This window comes from Pinus tabuliformis, chromosome 8 (assembly GCF_031772625.1).
Source record: "Pinus tabuliformis cultivar Carrire ecotype Pingquan chromosome 8, CPIR1, whole genome shotgun sequence".
Taxonomy (NCBI): Eukaryota; Viridiplantae; Streptophyta; class Pinopsida; order Pinales; family Pinaceae; genus Pinus; species Pinus tabuliformis.
The window spans coordinates 337,383,017-337,396,865 of NC_142294.1; positions in this window are offsets into that span (position 1 = coordinate 337,383,017).

Genomic DNA, 13,849 nt, shown 5'->3' on the forward strand with positions numbered 1-13,849 from the left:
AGAGATCGACTTGTTGGTTAGACAACTAATGTAGTGAGAAAATATAAGCCATGATGAAAAAGATGATCCTCAATCAAAGTGCAAGCAGTTGGGCCAGTGTGGGATTATTTTTCGTAATTTAGAAGGGAGGCTCCAAAATGAAGCATGGGGAAAATTTTGGAGGGTTGTTGTAGCCGCTACAACATTAGTATAGAAGGTAGTGAAGCACTTTCAATCATATCTCTTGAGAAAACACCATATTATCCTTGTTCCCCACCCAACAGTCAGATCACTCTTTGTTCAACAAGAGTTGGGTGAGAGAAGAGCAAACCAGATGAGTGGTCTACAATAATGTGACTTGGAGTTCAAACCAGTTCACACAATCGGGCGCCACGGTCTATGTCGACTAGTAGGAGAAGTGTTGGAAGCAAAGGAAGAAGAAGATCTCTCAGGATGGGAGCAAGAAATCGAAATGTAAAATGTTAAGAGAGCTTCCCCCACTACTATCATGAAATCTTGCTCCAAAGATGTGTGCCAATACCTTGAGCATGACATCATTCCCTCCCATCTATCCACATAGAAAAAGAGGGCACTTAGACTCAAAGAATTATCTTAGCAGGTAGTGCATGGGGTAATTTTCAGAAAGAACCATAATGGATTACTGGTCAGGTGTTTGGAAGCACATGATTAAGATAAAGTACTACGTGATATCCATGACGAAACAACTAGGGGACAGTTTTCAGGTAACACAATAGCACATAAAGTCATGTGGGCTTGCTTTTATTGGCCTACATTATTCAAGGATTCTCATTATTATGCCCACAATTGTTTGGTTTGTCAGAGATGTGCCAGCAGAAATAAGAGGTGAACCTATTTTGGAGAATTTAGTATCTATAGATAAATACTAATTCCCTAGATAAGTAGCCATATCTAGAACAATAGTTTAAAGCACTTTAGCCTTTTCCTATAAGCAATAGATAAGACAAAGAAGATGAGAATACCTACTTGTAGCTCTGCTTTATTCTTATCTCCTTTGTATCGATCCTGTCGCTCCTTCCCGTACTTAACACACTTGAGAAGTACCTGTAAACATCAGCAGAAGACAAAGAACTGATCAAAGAAAAAGATCTATTGAATACAGGTAAATGGAATCAGATACAATCACACATATCAGCATCATATAACAAGATAAGCATATGGGAAAAAGGTTCAAATACTTTATTGAAAAGAACAAGGAATTACAACCATCAAGTCTGATTCAAAGTCACTCCTCTAGCTTGGATCCCATCCGCATCACATCAAAAGCATGAGAAACTTGTAGCATAATAATACTTGTCTCAAAGTGAATTCCCAGAGCAACATTATCTCCTTACAATTCAACATAGTCTATCCCCTGATCACTTAGATGAGTCTTCAATTTATAAGAAGATAAAGGAGGTTATGTCATAAATGTGGGTATTGAATGGCCTTCCATACTTAGAATTAGTTTCATGGAGGAAGGGATGAGAGGATATGATGCATATTAACTCATTCCTAATCCATTTTCGACCTCATAGGAGTTGATAATTGAGGGAAACTTCTAGATGACTACAAGAGATAAGAATATTCCCCAAAGCCTATGTGAATTTTGCTCAATCTCACCTAGCACAGGTGAAAGAGGGCCTAAGTTCTCTGCAAAGCATCATGGCATGGACTCAACTGCTCTACAGTGCACCCTTACATGGGCCTACCTACATTGGTCCATTTAGAGGTGATTTCAAGATGTCTTCAAGTCATGAAACTATCTCAGAAGGAGGCATTCAAAAGGGGGACTTGTTTAGGGAATGTAGCAACTAAAGTTAGTGTTTAATGAGCCCTAAAACATTGATTTGGATGATGGGAGTGATGTTCCGAAATGGATCTGTAACACAACCACCCCGTTGCAACCTATTGAAATGGAAGAACCTTTTCAATAGTGGGGCTTGTATATTATTGGAGAAATATTTTTTCATTCATTGAAGCAAAACTTCTATATTCTCACTGCCACATATTATTTCACACGGTGGCCATAAGCAGTTCTTCTCAAACAAGTGTTAGAAAATATATGTTACAGACCAATGGAACACATTAAATATTGCAGAAATATAAGCACAAAAAATGCATAAAACAAGAGAGACACAGATATATGTTCACCTAATTTGGTCTACATCCATAGAGAAATAGACAGTCCTTCCTTTTATACTATTCAACAAACTGAAGAGATATAAAGTATAGACTATCTGCTGTAATTTCGTCTTCACTCTCACAAAGTCTCCTCTCTTTTTATCGCTCATAATACACATCGACATAGCCACAATAGAATTATGTCATATATTGCTAGAGGTTGCTTTGTAGGGAATAAAACAATAAATTAAACATAACTTCTACCGTCAAATCATCCCCCTAATGAATGGATGAGAATGGCTATAAAATTATAACATTTTACAAGGCAATTTTACATATATTTTTTAGCCCGGGGGCACTGTCCCTGAACCCCTACCAAGTGGAGGCTCATAAAATCACTGTACCTCCCCCCTAATGTTGATTAAATGATGGGTGGAATTCCCACCCCGCTACGAACTGGGGTCCAACACAACAATACCTCTGAATAAAGAAAATAATTAGGCTCCACACCCAACAATCTCCCGCTTGGAGACTAATGATAGCAACTGCAACGCTAATTCGTTTGCTAGACAATGACTCCATTTTGGACCTGGATGTTTCTCATATTTATCATCATACATGAATACCAATTGAAATTAACCAGAATCTCAGTTTCTCCTTAGTTACAACTTTTGTTAACATATCTGTAGGATTTTGGCTAGTGTGTATCTTTTCTAGCTTGAAGTATCTGTCTTCCAACACTGATTGTATGAAATGGTACTCAAGTTGTATATCTTTAGTCTTTGAATGAAATGTTGAGTTGTTTTCAAGATGAATAGCACTCTAGCTATCATTGTATAGCTTGTCCAACTCCTGCTTCTTACCCAATTCATCCAGAAACCTTTGCAACTAATTCATTTATTTATTAGCCTTCGTAGTAGCAATGTACTCTACTTCCATTGTTGAGAGAGAAACAACACTCTGCAATTTTGAAACCCAACTCACAATTGTTCCACCTATAGTAAGCACATACTCTGTGGTTCTCCTCCTGTTATGTCTATCACCTACGATATCTAAATTAACATATCCCTCTAGAGCAATGTTTGAAACAAAAAATCATAACTCTTGATATTTTGTACCTCTCAAATACCTGAGGAACCAATTCACTTCCATCCAATGTGCTTTTCTGGGACTTTTCATGTACCTTCTTACAACTCCCACTGCGTGTACAATATCACGTTTTGTGCAGACCCTTGCATACATTAAGCTTCCAACTGCTAATGCATATGGAACTTTAGACATATAATCCATCTCTTCTTGAGACTTGGGACACATTTCCTTACTTAGATTGAAATGGCTAGCTAAAGTTGTAGTAACTGGTTTTGCATTATGCATATTAAATCTTTGCAACACCTTTTTTATGTAATCACTCTGAAACAACGTTAATTTGTGATTCTTCCCGTCTCTAGTTATTCTCATACTAAGGATTTGTTTTGCAGTACCCAAATCCTTCATTGCAAATGAATTTTCCAATTTTCCTTTGAGCGCATTTATTTCCTACATGTTAGACCCTGCAATAGGCATGCCACCTACACATAATAATAATATAATATAGATGCCATCATTTTTCCTTTTGAGATAAACATAATGATCAAAGTGACATCTAATATAACCTTGTCCAGACACCTGCCAAATTTTAGATACCACTGCCTTGGATCCTGTTTTAAGCCATGCAAGATCTTCTTCAACCTGCACACTAGTTTCTCCATCCCTTTGACCTCATATCCTTGTGGCAGCTTCATATATATCTCTTCCTCCAAATCATCATGGAGAAAGGTCATCTGTACATCTAACTTCTCAAGATGCAAATCTTATGCTACTACTAGACTTAAATAGTTCTGATTGAAGTCATTTTAACAAGAAGAGAAAATATCGCGTCAAAGTCTATACCTTTTTTCTGTGCAAACCCCTTCACCACAAGTATAGCTTTATACCTTTTTCTACCTCCATCTTCTTCCTGGTTTCTACCCACATTGCTTCTTCATAACATTCTGGTTCACTAAAATCTATCAATAATACATAATATAATGAAGGAGAGTATCGTTCAAGGGGTATAGTTATCATGGTAGATCTTCTGACACCACTTCTAGGTGTTTGAGGTACCTGTTAGTGTTGTGGTTGTTGTTGTAGTTATGGATGCTGATTCTTATGATTTTTAGGCACCTTTACCTTTTTTGTGATCTCATCAGGCTTATTTTCTTTTTCCTGTTTCTTTTCCTGCATCTGATCCTTATACAGGACATTTTCATTGAATATGACATCTCTTCTCCTAATGATTTTGTGAATTTCATAATCATATAAGTAATAAGCAAAATCATTAGCACCATATCCAATAAAGGTACGTTTCTTTGATTTTGCCTCAAGCTTTGTTCTATTTTCTTTATTAATGTGGACACATGCTTCACAACCAAAAGTCTATAAAAAAGTGTAGTTTACCTTTTTACCTGTCCATGCATCTTCTGGAATACCTCCATCAGAGGAACTTGAAGGCCATTTGTTTATTAGCTAAACAACAATATCTACAACATCTTCCAAAAGTTGTAAAGGCAATCCTGCATGAAATCTCATGCACATTTCACGCTCCAAGATTGTCCTATTCATCCTTTCTTACACACCATTTTCTTATGGTGTTCTTGGAACTGTATTTTCTCGACGAATTCCATGCTCTGAATAGTACTTATCAAACTCTTTGTTGCAATATTCACCTCCATTTTCTGATCTAAGACACTTCAACCTTTTTCCTGTCTCATTCTCAACCAAAGCTTTCCATTTCTTGAAAGTATCAAATACATCAGATTTATTTTGAATACAATAAATCAAGGTTTTCTGCTTGCATCAACAGTAAAAGTAACATAATACCAAGTGTTGTTAATTTCATTGCGTCAAATATCAAATTTTGGATTCAATCTACTTGGATTCGATCCATGAGGAATATAACAAGAATTTACAGATGAATATTCATTATCAGTTAAGATATTTTAAGAATCAATAGAGGTAAAATTACCCATGAGAGCCATCGAGAAATGATATCAAAGAATGTCCAAATACATCTATATGCACAAGCTCTAATTTTTCGTTGTTATTTTCTTTCCCATGTCTTGGAAATCTGACTCTTTTCTATTTTCCATAACACAATTCTCACAGAATTCCAAGTCAACATGCTTCAATCCTGTGAACAAATTTCTTGAGTGAAGAATCTTCATCCCCTTCTCACTCATGTGCCCAAGCCTATGATTCCACAATGTTGTATCTTCTGTTGTAGAGGTTAAATCATTAACATAATTAGAAATACCATTTCATAAATATAATGTACCAACCTTTTCTCCTTTTTCTATTACTAGGACTCGTTTATTGATCTTCCAGGTTTTATCTATAAAATTAGTTACACAACCTTCATCTCCCACCTGCCCTATTGAAATTAGATTTTTCTTCATATCTGGAACATGCCTTGCCTCCTTCAATAGCCATTTGTTTCCATTCTATTGTTTTATGAAAAATGTACCCATTCCAATGATTTTATATGGTTTATCATCACCCAATTGAACCTGTCCAAAATATACTTGAACATAATCATGAAAATGTTTCCTATCTGGTGTGGCATGGAATGAGGCCCATGAATCTACCAACAAGGCATCCATAATATTTTCCGAAGAGAGAATCAAGGCATCTTGCAAGACATAACTTGTCACATTCACTTAATAATTGTTTTCTTGCTATGCCTCTCCTTCTTTTCCCTTCTGAGAGGTGTCCTTTCTTCCTGCATTTCTAGCACAATATCCCCAATCTGGACTCGGATTTGCTTTCCTTGACTTACTATAATATCCTAGGCTCTTTCCAATTTTCATTTTTCTTCCCCTAGTCTCTCTAGTCAAAGTATTACCTGATGCCTCACTAGAGCTTTTCCGTTGCATTTCCTTGCTAAGAATTGCACCTAAATCATCATCAAACTGTAAAGTACTAGATCTAGAGACAGAGTTACTAATGGCCATAACTAAACCATTCGAAATTTATGACAATGAGCACATAAATAGTAGAGCCCCAACTTCATCATAAAAATTTATCACTATAGAACTTAACTAACTAATAACTATATTAAATTCATTTAAATGATGAGCAACAGATGCACCTTCTCACATTTCCATATTAAATAAACGTTTCATAACAAATATCTTATTTCAGGACGAGGGTTTTTCATATAGTTTGGCCAATGCTGACATTAAACCTCTATTGCCATTTGCTTTGAAATGTTAAAGGATATCGACGCTGCTAGGCACAACCGTATTGTTCCAAGTGCCTTTCTGGTGAGAATATCCCACTATCTGTCCCTCATACTCGTCAGCTTCTTTGTATTTCCACTCAATTTTAGGTATAGATCTTTTTTATAAAGATAATATTCCATCTTCATCTTCCACACCTGGTAGTTTTGGCCATTAAATTTTTTGAGCCTAAACTTATCATCTTCTATAAATCCTCCCACTCCATCCAAGGACCCTTCTCTCCTGTGAATTTATCAGCCAATAAATCTTTGGCTCTGATACAAGTTTTTAGAAAATTATATATTATAGAGCAATGGAACACATAAAATATTGTAGAAATATAAACATAGAAAACACATAAAACAAGAGAGACACAGATATGCGTGGTTCACCCAATTTGGGCTATGTCCATGGAGAAACAACCAGTCCGTCCTTTTATATTATTTGAAGAAATGAAGAGATACAACCTACACCTGATCCACTATAATTTCCTCTTCACTCTCCCAGATTCTCCTCTCTCTTTCTCACTCAGAATACACATCTACATAGCCGCAACACAATTCCATCAAATATAGCAAGGGATTTCCTTATAGGACAAAAAACACTAAATTAAACATAACTTCTACCATTAGATCATCTACCTAATGAACGATTGAGGTTGACTATGAAATTACAACATTTTACAAGGAAATTTTACATATATTTTTAGCTTTGGGGCCGCTGCCTGCGAACCCCCACCAGGGCGAGGTTCATAAAATCGTCGTAGCCCCCAGATGATGATTAAACAATGGGCAATGTTAGCACCCCATTACGAACTGGGGCCCAACATTACGATACCTCTAAATAAATAAGATAATCAGGTTCCACACCCATCAATAAGTGAATGATCTGGAAGTCATTAATTTCCTTCAACAGAACATAATTTCCAGGTTTATCATTCCTACACTTGTTTTGGATAATGCAACATACTTCTTATCTCTAATAATTTATGATTTTGCATTGGAAAATTATATTGTATTGAAACATTCAAATAATTATTATCTATAGGGGAATGGTTGTGCTCAATCCATAAATAAGAACCTCATGTGTAACATCAAAAAGTTTATATTCTCTTAGTAGTGAAAGTTTCAATCCTCTTTGGTAAATTCTTTATGGGTTGATCGAGTCACACCAAATCCCTCTCTAAACACCTCTGATTACTTACTTGTATACATAAAAGAAGCCATCCCCTCTCCCAACTTCTACTTTCCTGCTCTCAAACTTTCGCAAGAATCCTAAGGAAATCCATGTTTATTGGTGCAACATAGGATGGACACCCTTCATAAATTATAGGAAGAAAGGTTGAAAGAAAAAGAAATATTTTCACTTCATCAGAAACCTAACAAGAGGTGGTTCAACAAGAAGTCTGGGGGGAAGAACAAATTTAGTGTGGGTGACTTAGTCTTGAAGTGGGCTAAATCCCACAATGACAAAGGTAAGCACACTAATTTTCAATCCTTGTGGATTGGGCCATTCACAGTCCACGAAAATCTCAGCCATCACACTTATCATCTTCAATCACTTGAGGAGAAAAGTGACTCTCTCCCTATCAATGGCCAACACTTAAAAAATTAATTTCAATGAAGATCTGGGGTAGTGCACTAGACTATGTACTTAGTGTTTTCCTTCATGTTGTTTGTTTTTTTCTTTGTTTTCATTAAGTGAATAAGTCTTGTGCATGAACATGTTGTGGCTTCTTAGTATGTGTATAGTTACAATATAAAGAGTCTGGTGATACTTCAACATTTGGATAACCTCCTTTCCATCTTCATTTTGTTGGTTATATCTTTTGGTCAATGAAGTTCCGATGGAAAATATGACCCATCTGTAAGTAGAGTCTTGGTCCAACCATGAACCTATGTCTATTCAGGAAACATTATGCCTACAATCAATTTTTATGTTTCGGTGTTTTCACGCTTATCCAATTAGTAGAAGAGGAGAAGCACAGTAGAAGAGAAAGGCTTCTTATGAAGAGAGGTGGAGCAATCAATTTCGTTAGGGTATTGTCTACGCTCACTTGCAGAGGAGCAACGTTTGTGTCATTGCATGACTCGTTCGGGGTACCTTTTGGGCTTGTTGGCAGTGGAGAAACAACATAGATGAGAAATTATACTCTAAAAATCTTAAGCTCGTGAGCTACACTACCCTTCCAAACTAAAAACATTGTGATATCATTGAATCTTATGTTGTGTTGAATCGATAAGGCATAAAGGGAACCGTGTCTATTAATGGGTTGAGTGGGAAGGCCAATGTAATATGCACATTGAATCAATACTCCTTGAAGAACCAAGGACCTACACAGAAGAAGTTAACTGAGGCAGAGAAGCTATAATTCTATTAGTGTGTCGCCAAGTGTTCTAGTTGCTACAACACTATCCAAAATTTTAGCTTGCACTCAATTTCAGAGCCAACCTTGGTCTTGCACATTATTGTTGTAAACACTGAAACTCATTTCATGCAATTTCTTGAAGTATTTTATCCCTTTTGTAAGTTGGGTAAAATGTCGTCTTTTCACATGATTGGCTATCAGATAATGTGTAGAAGCATTTTATTGTGGTTTCAAGGGTCTATCTTTGTGTATATGAGTTGTTGTAACCATGTAAACATATGTCGCACTCACTTGCAAAGTTTTAGGCACCGTCTCATAAGTGTCGTCACGGTCATCGCAAAATGTATCTTAAGTGTCACACTTGTTGTCGCTGGTCATAAATTTTTTGCACTCAGGGAAATGCATTGTTCATGTGTCTTGGGTGATCTATGTTGTTATGTCATCAAGTATTGTATGTGTGATATCCTAGTTAAAGTCTTATTACCATTCACATCAGCCTAACGGTCTTAGACTTAGCCATTTCTAAGAAGACTTCCTGACAAAGATCCTTAGCTTCACCCGACCTCCCTGAACTACACACTATGCAATTTCAAGACTCTAGATGTGACCTTACACCTTGGCAGTGTGCAATGCACAATTTCGCTCCCAGAACACATATTTCATTAAATATGGAAGTATTCAGTGGATCTAGAATTTAGAACTTTAACTAGATTAAGTTTTTTCAAAATGAGGAATTAGAAAGTCACTTAGTTCACTAATTTTAATGTAGATATTCACCATTTTTGTGTAAAAATTATCATGATAAACTTTATAAAACAAATTTATATAAACTTGCTAAAGAAAATCTTTCACATTTTAATCTTGGATTCCTTACATTATCTATTTTAATATTTTTTATGGTTTATAGTAAAAGATAAGTTTGTTAAGGTTATTTTATGAAAATAATGATGCGTATGTTACTATTATTAATCCATTTAATTATAATCTGATATAGTAAATATCATGTATGTGTTAAGTCATGATTATTACTAAGGTAGTGTTGGCACAATTTAAAAGTCTATCACCTTTGCAACACTAGTTATATTATGGTTGAAGATTAAAAAACTCTCAAAGATCATTGAGTTTATACTCGTATTGGAATTAAATTTCAAAATATTTGTGACGCTACCAACCTTCTTGATTGTTTAACTAAACAAAATTATGATGATCTTGAAACACTTCTTTTAATGCTTTTTCGGCATAACAATAAAATTCGAAATAACTTTTAATAATATCTTTTTATCTTCTTATTTACCATAGTTGGTCTTAGTGGATGATAATCATCATTATCACCATCATAATTACATACTATTGTAGAAAGTTTGCACCATTTTAGAGTTGAGGAGAAAAATAAATTTATGATCAAATTAAATGTTGAATGTGAGTAGTAGCATAATTTATTTTTATTTATTAGTTGTATGTTTATGCTAATAAAGAAGTTGATTGAGGCTCGCTTTATTAATAATAGATTAATATGCAAGATATATATTAAGTATAAAGTTATTTAATGACAAATGAAACTTTTAGTAATGTGTCCAATATATAGCATTATTTAGAACTTTAACTAGATTATATTTTTTCAAAATGAGAAATTAGAAAGTCACTTAGTTCACTAATTTTTATATAGATATTCACCATTTTTTGTGTAAAAATTATAATGATAAACTTTATAAAACAAACTTATATAAACTTGAAAAAGAAAATATTTCACATATTAATCTTGGATTCCTTACATTATCTATTTTAATATTTTTATGGTTTATATTAAAAAGATAAGTTTGTTAAGGTTATTTTATGAAAATAATGATTTGTGTGTAACTATTATTAACCAATTTAATTATAATCCGATATAGTAAATATCATGTATATGTTAAGTTACGATTATTACTAAGACAACGTTGGCACAATTTGAAATATTGGAATTAAATTTCAAAATATTTGTGACGCTACCAACCTTCTTGATTGTTTACCTAAACAAAATTATGATGATCTTGAAACACTTATTTTAATGCTTTTTTAGCATAACAATAAAATTCAAAATAACTTTTAGTAATATCTTTTTACCTTCTTATATATGATATTTCGTCTTAATTTTTGAAACTATATTTTTGAATGCTAAATAGAGTATATATACGAACAAATAATAATTTTAACCATAAAAAAACTTATATATATATATATATATATATATATATATATATATATATATATATATATATATATATATATATGAAGTTGATATTGACATAAATTAGTTAACATAAATCTTCAAATAGTTACTTTTGAAAAGTATAAGATTTAAACATCTAATTCACACATTTTTTTTACTTCTAATTACTTTACAAAATATTTTTTTTTAATACTTTTCTATTTAGAACATAATTTTTATTTTAAAGGGGCACAAACGGACAATAACTACTTTTCCTAAGTTGAGTACAAATTAATTATACTAGTATAATGTTGGCACCACTTCAAGATCTATAAGAGGAAATATTTTCTAATTCTAATTGTGTTGTTCAATGATCAAAATATTTTTTTTATAAATTATAGTGCGACAAAATAGGGAATTTGATTTATATCAATTATAACAAGGAAAATTAAGGAAAGCTCACCTCAAACATTATATCAAGTGTAGCATTTATTCATTAAGTGTTTAAATGGTTTATATTAAATAAAATACTAATTAGGTACTCCACTGTTGTTTTAATATACCAAGTTTAGAAGATGTTTTTAGGTGCATTATTGAATTTGATTATGCATATTTGATATGGTGAGAAGTCATGTTGGTCGAATAAAGCTTTGAAAACTTAAATATTTTATGGCATTGTCATGTAATTTGTATAACACATGATTGCATTGAAATATTAAATAATATAAAACTCCTTCAAAAAAAATATGAAGAGAATATTTATACAACAAATATGGAAAAGTGTGTCTAAATGTATATTAATAGATCCAACAAAAAAAAAATTACATTCATGTATCATATAAACCTACTCTTAAGATATTCGCTCAAGTAGATCAAGAATGGCTTCTGCGCCATATGTCACACCTCTGTTACTAAATACATAAATAATTTATTTTTTTATCGTAGGTCAAACCCATATCATCATTAAGCACATCAAGTTCATATTCACCTTGACATTTAACACTTTATGGCACACATTATATCTATTCGGCATTCGACCCATATGGCACATATTATAATTACTTGGCATATAGCACATATGGTTTCGGTACTTACAGCTGTACTTGTATTTGTAAAACGTAAGCATTCAACCTTATATATATGCATCAAAGAACAGTCAACTGTCTTATTCATGTTTCAATGTTTAAACACTATATGCATAAAGGGTCGACTACATACATATGTTTTCCACATTTGTGTGCCATGTGTAAATTAATGTGGCGTGGCCTGTAATGGTCCGACCACAGTACTTACAACCACCGCTGCACTATCAACTTAAAGACACCTGTCCAGAGAGGTTTAGGTGGCAGTCTCAGGCTTCTCCAGCCATGTGACTCCTTGGGTGCGGGGATCTCGGTTTTGACGATCCCTTTTCCCGCCTTAACTCTACGGCTCAGATCTAAACCCTCAATCCAACGGATGACAATCGATCAAGGTTTTACGGGGATATTTATGCCCCTTCCTATGCCTCCGGGTTCATTTGCTTGATCACTTGTATTCGGCTCCGGCTCTGCACACCAGTCCAGGGTTTCTTCTACCAGCATCGCCGCTTTGCTCAGCGAATGTCCAGCAGATGATAAATTTCGCCCACTGGTCTCTACAGGTATGCGTTTTCGGTTTAATGGCGATGAATTCACAGTTCATATTGCTCCTTTGAGTTACAGGATTTACAATTCGTTACAGTAATGTTTAGCTTTTTATTTGCTTTGCTTCAGCCAGCGTGCGCATGCTATTTCATGGAACGAAGCTGGGTTCCAACGAAGGTTCAACCCTCTGGTTTCCAGGTAAGCTACGATTACCTCACTGTCTGTCATATATTCGCAGAATTCTTTAGATATTAAGACAAGGTGTTTGGATGTGCAGGCCTCCGCCTCCACGCGGGCCTTCTTGCATTATCTGCAGAGGTACTCTCTGTCGAGAACCCTCCTGGTTGCATTCTCCTGCCCTTAGGTTATTTAACAGGGCACTATGGTTATCTGGTTATTTTCGTAGACTTTCGTTCAGTTCCAAAGTTTATATTTACTAGATTTACAGAGACCTTTGTATAGTTTTGAGTTTTGCTTGCGGGTTGAGCCTCCGCGCTCAAGCCCTGCAACCGGCTTACCGAAGCCTATGATTGTCATAATTTTTGTTCTTGACATTCCAGGGTTTATTTTACTCCCTGTGTTATTCGGGTTTTGTCCGACAGCCGAGGAGATGGCCAAGTTATTGACCCAGTGTTGTATAAACAGATTAATAGACTTATACAATCCATAGCATTGTTTACAGTTGAGGGACAATACTCTATTCTCCTTTTATTAATATCGTGATTGTTCATAGGATTTGTTCATTTCAGCTATGATTACATGCTTCAAAGGGCGGCGAACCCCCACTGTTCTTATGCTATCAGTATTTATAACTTTACTCTTGTGCAAACTTAATTTGTATCGGTTACAATGCATGCATTCCGGCACTGCTCGTTTACTGTTCTTTCGTTCTCTAGAAATGCACGCATAGCTTTTACAATTATTCTGGGTTTTGTACCATTCGGTTGCATGCATAGTTCTGCATATGGTTTATGCGTCTTTCCATAGTTATGCAAATAGTCATCTATGTTCTTTGGTTATAATCTCATACACAGGGTAAATATATTACTTGCATCTCTATCACAGTTTAATATAAACGCACAGTTTAATATAAACGCACAGTTTAATATAAACGCATGGATGGTAACATAACCATGATGCCCTTTCTAGATTTGTATATGCGGGTTTACAAGAAATACATATGGTTTTCCTTCTAGATTATACCCGAGCTAGCTACCCTCTGCTATGCTCTCATGACTCACCTCTGACCACA